Genomic DNA, 8,189 nt, shown 5'->3' with positions numbered 1-8,189 from the left:
CAGACATGAGAGTGGTATCAATCATCTAATCTAACTCTTGCCAAGAAAGCAAACAAGCTTATTTCCCAAAATGTTGAACTATTCCCTTAAGTACTGAATTGAACCCTTGCCCATATCAATTTTGCAACAACATCCTTACTTGGTCTCGTGTGACAAGCACCTGACAGTGGCTAATCTTAGCTAATATTAACATACTTCATACAAATGTAGCTGTGTAATTGGCATTACTGAGTCTCCTACTACGTTATAGCATTCACCATTATTCCATAACATTGGCTGTTAAGCAAGTTATATAGTCTCTATGACAAGAAGAAATCTAAAGTCAACAAGTGGACGATGACTTTAGATTTTTTATTCAAGCTGCTGTATTCAAGGCCAAGATAGAGCTTTAACTCCCTTACATAGGCTCACTTTAAAGGTCTTTCTGTGCCAACCTCTTTGGCATTCTTAGATCACTATGACAACAGTTGGTTATTCTGTAAAAATATTTTTTCCCCCATGTCTGTGTCTCTAGATGTGGTTCAGTATGACTGAGTCTGAATCTTAGATTTTGATAATAAACTCCAAGCAAAAGAGAGCAGGGCCCAGTTTCCCAATAATGATCGATCTTAGAAGTTAAGAGCGTTTTCTAAGTGTGTTTCTGCAATTGCTCTTAAATTTCTTGATATATTTCCCCAGGCAGTGCTTAGGAATGAGTGCATGTGCATGCCGCCAAGAGCTTCTTAATGTCGGCTGTCCGTGGTGCTGAAGATGATAGTCAATACACTATAAAGTAACTTCACATACATAACTGCCTGTATCCATCTTAAAAATGCATATACACAAAGTGTAAGTGTTACACAAAAGGCAGACGTTCCTCATGACACCTAAACAAAGCAGTGGTGCTTCCTGTTAGTTTCATAGATACAGTTTGCAGGTCATATTGTGGATGTCATTCTAACATAATTTCTGTATCAAACCTGCTGTATGTCAATGTAAGGCAAATAACATTTAGAGATGAAATGAAAAGAACCTCAAAGTATATCTATATATATCAGGAAAGTGGCGCTTCAGCCAAAACGCCAGAAGGGCATGATGATGGCATAAATTGTGCAACAATCAATTGTTGATTGTATGTCTGTGTAAATAAAATTAAATTTTATTTAATCAAATGTCACTTAACAAAGAACATCAGTGCTCATGATAAAAGCCTTAAAAGGTGAACTAAAAAAAAGAAAAGTTAAAAGAAAACATGCCATCTTTAGTTCCTCTTCTTAGAGTCAGTATGATCATTTCTTAGAGTGTCTTCAGTCATGAGGCTTTTGGGAAATACCTCTTAAGCTTAAGAAGATTCATAAGATGGATTCTTACGATCATCTTAGCATTAAGATGCTTTTGGGAAACTGGGGCCCAGAATAATGACTGAAATCAAGATTTCAAGAACAGTAACCATTTTAATTAAGGCATTTTCAGGCCGGTGTACAAAAAGTGGGTGCATGTTGAATCTGCTCGCTCATGTAGGAAAGCGTCTCTTTCTCTCTCTTTGTTTCTCCTCTGTTGCCCTTCTTTCCCTGTCAACCACAACTTGATGGGGCGTCAGAGATGTAACCTTTGACTTGGGTTATAAATAAGAATCAAGCATAGAGTCCGGCGCACAGTGTTATTGTGGCGAGGCATGGAGACAACCAAGGAGTCACTCTATCAGACAGGGAATATAGAGATAAACTTACAGGGTCGCGGAGCACATAAAGAGCACATAAATCATATCACACAGAATGAGTCACTGCCTCAACCATGGCTGCCTTCCCTTCTCCTCTGCTCTTAACATATCCAACAAAGCCTGAACGCATTTCCTTATCCTTATCTTCTGCTCAATATTCAATATTTAATTGTGACTTTGTTCATTTATTTTTTTTAAGAATTCTTATGCAGAAATAAAAGGACCTGAGTTAAGCCTCTGATTATTGGGAGGGAAAGATCTGTGGTTTTTAGTTCCTTGGGAACATTAATAAGTGACAGAAAGCTAGATTAAGAAAGCTGGGATGCGGCTAGAAAGAAAAACGACAAAGCTTTGAAATGCTGCCAGTATCACCAACTGCACTCTTCTGACACAGCTGATTGTAAGAGAAGCCGATAGCGCAGACGGCGTAGGCCTTTAATAATTCATTTAGTTAGGCTATGATCTATCATTTTGTACCTTTTGACATGCGATATTGAAATTTAATATTGCATCAATACAAATGATATATTGCCAGTCGTCAGAAGAAAGGATGTGGATTGCAAAAAGATCTCTGCAAATGTCTTTTCACTCCTCTCTCTCTTCCCTCTCCAAAGCTTCATTGTACTCTAGTAGAAAGGCATAAGAGAAACATCTGTCTTTTTTCTCCCCCCTTTACTCCCGGCTTTGATATGTGTGTTTAAAAAAATGACAACTTAAAATGCTCAGGGAGAAAGTCTCCTGCTCAAACCAGAGTCAAGAGAGGCTTGAAAAGAAAAAAAGAAGAAGAGGGGGGGTGGGTGAGAAGCAGACGGAACATGACAGCAGTGGCTGAGGGAGACGTCACACGTTGTCAAGGTCTTTGACATGACTCTTTAGTGCGGTGAAATCCCACAGGCGATATTCGGGCTGCGAGCGGAGCGTTAGGTGCTGGGAACCAAAGGCTGCTGTTGTGGTGTCAGTCTAGCCTGGCTCCCAGACTGCTTCATGTGCGCAGTCTGCTCAGCGAGATAGGGATGCATCGATAGCAACCCTGGCTGATGTCAGTCTGAAGTAGATTATACGTGTCAGAGGATTTCCTCTCCACTAAATGCTGCTACCAAGGGAGACATGGCAAAAAAAAAAAAAAAAATTCCTAATGCTAATTTTTCTAAATTTTCTGCCTTTTCACATATGGACACTAAAACGGTTCCGATTTCCATCTTTTTAAAATAATGCCACACTAATAAAAGAAGCTAATATCAGTGCTGCTTAAAACAGGTCATCACACTGGATACAGTATTTGGTCTCAGACAGTTCAATATTTGCACCGTCTATATTAAGTTAAGTTATCCTTTATTGATCCCCGTAGGAAAAATTCGTTCTCTGCATTTAAGTGAGTAGCCACTGTGCGCCCGATGCCAGGGCACTGACAGGAGACCATAATATATATGTTTTTGATAATGGGAGAAAACAGAGCACCTACAGAAATCCACTGAATTCCAACAATCCAATCACATTCCTAGATTCATTTTTATGTAATTATGGAGGAAACTAGTTTGGAAGATGGATGGTGATTTTATTTTAACAAACAAAACTGGATTTTAAGTTGTAAGTCTGAATTTTGGGGAGAAGGAGTACAATTACTAATTTTGTGGGGAATAGCAGAAAAGTAATGTAACTAGTAATGTAGTAAATGCTGTTAAATAAATAATAATAATAATAATAATTAATATTATTCTTTTGAAAAGAGTAATGAGTTATACATTTAACTTTTTGAGTAATTAGCCCAGCACTGGTGAGGGATCACTTTCTTTATTATGAACCACAGTGAAAAGCTAACAGTTAAGTTTAAAGGAAGAGGAAGATTTTTGCTAATCTATCATCTTGCCAGTTAAGAGAGAGAGAGTTGGCTAGCAACTACACTATGGTTGAGGTTAAGGAAAGGATATGGTTATGGTAGATAAACTAAAGCTGGGGTTAGGCAACTTAAACATCTGGTTAGTGTTAGGGAAAGATCATGGTTACGGTCAACTGTGAATCAGATCCACTACCTTGACCTCCACACCACTACTTTCTCCCTGTTAGGCACACTTCCTGTTTTGGCACTGAACACTGACATTGGAACGTAAACCTTAAAGGTCCAGTGTGTAACATTTAGGAAGATCTATTAGCAGAAATGGAATATAATAGTCATAGGTATGTTTTTTATTAGTGTATAATCACCTTAAAATAAGCATCTCTTCGATGGAGTCATGTTTCTACAGTAGTTCAGAATGTACAAACCAACATGGCTCCAGGCCTTTTGCATTTTTTGAGAGTTTTGCAGCCACCGGAAGGTTGAGCTGTATTCAGATGGTTGCAATCTGCGGTGTCACCCCATACACTGGTCCTTTAAACAGCATGGTTCAGACCCTGCTGGGCCCTTTTCAGACTTGTTGTGTCGTGTCTAGGTGAAATTTGACTTGTTTTTCCCAGAAAAGCCACTGGGTTTACCAGTTTGAAAACCTGAAGCACAATCTACTGGTAGCCCAGAGAGTGGTGACATCCTCCAATCAGGTGCAGCAATGCTTAATGGTATTTCAGATCACCTATATATTTATTGTATTGCAGTTTTACCAAAATGACATTTAACTAACCTTTTAGAAGAAAGAGAAAAAAAAAATCTATATATATATATTGAAGGTAAATTTTAAATGCTTTGAGAGCTTAAAATTACATTTCATTTGCTTTTCATTGTATTTGAGTGCAGGCGGAAATCTCAGGGACACAAAAACAAACTGCATGGCTAGACAGCACTAGCAGTAAGGTTACACTTAGGTGTTTTCTAAGTCTGGTGACACCAAATAGTCTTGCAGATGTTGTTTGGTTTCATCAGAGTTTGTAATGGCGTTTGACTGCATATATCCCTGCTGTATGCAAAAAAACCATAACTGAAGCCCTTCATGCTCTAGAGCTCAACTAAACTGCTGCAGACATGCTTGGTGTGAACGAATCCTAACACCGCTTCATCACCATCCACTGACTGCCCATGTCGCACTCATTGTAAAAAGAAAAAAAATATGGCTTGTGATGGGCTTGATGATTACAGATGACGGCGTTGATGATAAAAGTGATGCTGTCGGTGGCAATAATGATTACAACAGCATAGAATGTTGTCATGACGGTGATGCTTGAAATCATTCTTCACTAGTGAATTATTAGATATTCAGCTAAGATGCACCTAACTTTTACAGCTCTGACGCGTTTCCTCTGTAGGTGCAAATATATTTCATCAGACAGATCAAAGTGAGCGCGTGTGATGTGTGTTTCGCCGTCGACTACGACATCTTTTCACGCGACTTTTTGGGTGAATCAGAGACACTGACCTGTTATTATGTGTGTTTGCGCACCCATGTCACTCTTGTTCCAGAGAACGGATGAGCAGCTGTGTCATTAACACCACGTTTGTCTCCGTATATTTGCATTTCTACCACTGATATACGGATGTCAATTAAACAGGGGAAGGAAAAAACAGTTTAGGTGACGATCCCTGCATGCATTTCTGCCCTATTTATAACAGCCCCTCCTTGATTTCCTCATGGCCTGCTCACAATAGTGTCAACAACACTTGACACTATTTCCTGTGAGGTTGCCTGTTTCACGCACTGCATTTGCTTTGTTGATAGCACTAAAAAAGATGTTTTTGTAAAGATGCGTAGTGTAAAAACAGCACAGTGTTGCTAATTTCTTCATCTTCGTCTTCCAGGAATGTTGACCTTTAGCTGTGCCCTGACACTGCTCTGAACATCTAGGAAGTCTGCCATGGTTGTAGGTGTCTGGGTATGTTAACAGTGGGGAAGAAAGGCACAGTGAGAGAGAGAATTAGGTGCAGTTAGGAGGTGCCTTGGGTCGTGGTGTGCCTCCCCGCTCTCTGCCTTATGTCAAGGCTTTATTATTTCACGTGCCAAGGTCCTGACCTGATGTACCCGGGATCTGCCTTCCTCGCACTTTCCAGAAAGCAGATTTTGACACAACAGCTTGTTGAAAACCTGCGCAAATGCAAGACACCCCAAAAATTGGAGCATCACCGATGGTTGCTATGCGAATGGTAGTGTTGAAAGGATTAATTGAATAGTGTACCAACAGAGATAATTGATTAATTGTTTAAGCCATTTATCGAAAAATTAAAATTGCCAAGTGTTTCCTCTCTGTGGTTTTAAATTGAATATCTTTGTACTGTTGATTGGACAGAACTGGAAACTTGAAGGCAAGGCATGTTTATTTGTAATTTTATTAAAACCTTTAGAAACACAATAACAATAGAAAAATCTATTTAAAATAATAAAAAACATTTAAATATATCATCTTGGGGCGTGGGAAATTAGAATTTTTACATTTTACATTTTTTTCCAATATTGCGTAAACAAAATAGGTAATTAAGTATTTGAATTATTATTGAAAGATTTATCAAAACTGAAATGAATATATCATGAATGAATACACTCATTGCTTGCAACCCTCTTGCATTGCTTGGTGAAATTGGGAATCAGTTGAAAAACCTTCCTGATGTCACTTTTCAAGAGGTTCCAAAGCTAATATGACTTTTTGATTACCCATAATATCGCACTTGGACAGGTTTTCTGCTTATTTTGGTGCATATTTCTCATTTTCTTGGTTGCTGCTTCGGGTTGTCTTTAAGTCTTTGCTTGCAGAATCTTTCTTCCTATCTGGTTCCTTCCTTTCTTCCTCTTGCCTCAGGGGTGCGTTCGGCAGGTCAACACCTCAGCGGGTCGGTCGTTGTGGGCCAGGTGACCTTTGTCTGTCATTGTTTTGCTCCTCACACCTCACCCAGGGAGAAGGGGAAGGAGCTTAGTGCCTTACACCTGCCACTGGCTTTACTGTCATAGTGCGCTTGATTTTGGTGTGCCAAGGGCAGCAGAGAGGGTCCCAAATGATTTACATACATAGCCAACAGTTGGTAGATATTAGACACCTTTGGAGAGCGAGCACTGCGGGTACAGTGACTTGAACCTCTGATGGCCCTTGTGTTAGCTCTGAGCCACACGCAACCATGTTGAAAAGAACCAAAACAAGCAGCTGCTATGTAGATAACCGTAACGAAAGTGACGTTAGATTCCAAATGCGATTTACGCTCCTGCGTGCAAGATAAATCAAACGCACCTCAAGTGAATAAGGGGATGGAGATGAAATGAAATACCCAAATGCTGCCTCCACTGGGGCCTGATTGAGTTCAGGTGGCTGGAAAGTGTCTCACCCAGGGCTAGTTGTCAGTGAAGGATCTGCTGTCTTCTCATCTGTCTGTGCTGCAGGGCTAACTGGTGAACATCGGGTGTGTTGCTTTGACGGATGTTTGTGTGCCTCCTGTGTTGCGGGGGGACGGGCCGTTGACACACTTCATATTTCAAAGGCAAGGTCTGAGGAAGAAATGAAGATTGATGCGGAAAAATGGCGCGGCAACTCATCGCCCATTCGATACATATATTATCATTTACACATACGTGACACCTTTGAGCATGTCTGTGTATCTATATATACATATGCATGGGCGTGATCCAAGGCGCCACACATATTCACGTGGGGGTGAGTGGGGGGGTTTCCTCTGTTATTAGAGCCATGTGATATAATTGCATTTGATCTCCAAATAAACAGGGAATCAGTCCATCTCCTTGGTGGAGATGGCAGATGTGATGGACGAGCACATTAGCGGCGAGGACAACATTAGATTTGCTCAAAATTATTGATCTTTTGTTTGTGAGCCAAGTCGGCGATAAATAACAGTGCATGGGAGATGTGACTCATTATCACCGTGCCAAAAGCCCGACAGACCTCTGTCAAAACACACTCTCCTTCCCCCCTCTCTTCCTCCTTCCTTTCATCTCCGTCACTACAAACCAATTTAATCTGTTTTTAATCCTTCCCTCTTTTCTGTCGCCGGTGCCTTTAATGCGAGGCCTCACTGTCACTATCTGATTCCCTTAAAATTTTAATCCCGCACTGATAACCCTGTATTATTACATATTACACACACACACAGGCGGCAGGACACTCACACATACATACACATATACACATGCAAATATGTACACACAGCGTTTAGTGGCTCTCTCAGTGTTTTTATTCCTTTTTACCTTCTTAGTGAAGAAAAAATCCTTTTATCACACAATGGGTAATTTATATCCATTACCAGCGTTTTCAATCCTTTTCAGCGCGGCTGTCACTGCCTTTGGCACACTCGTGATTAATGTGATCTAATAATAGTCTGCCATTATATTTCCTTTAGTAAAACATGTACCAACATCCTATTCAGCTCCACGAAATTCATTGCCCCTTAAAATATTTTTCCCCTTTTCGTTTGAAAGACAAGATTGCTGTTTTTTTTTTCCTCCATCTCGTTGCCTCCCAGGAGGTGATTATTTGTTGGGGGGTGGGGGGTGGGGGTAGGACATGAGAATGATGAGAGGTGCCGTGATTCAAAGTGGTTTGTATGGATGCGTTTGTGTGTGTGTGTGTG

Source organism: Morone saxatilis, unplaced genomic scaffold (assembly GCF_004916995.1).
Source record: "Morone saxatilis isolate NCDOM2014 unplaced genomic scaffold, NCSU_SB_2.0 Contig11, whole genome shotgun sequence".
Classification (NCBI taxonomy): Eukaryota; Metazoa; Chordata; class Actinopteri; family Moronidae; genus Morone; species Morone saxatilis.
The sequence above is the reverse complement of the archived record's forward strand: the minus strand, read 5'-3'. Positions refer to the sequence as shown.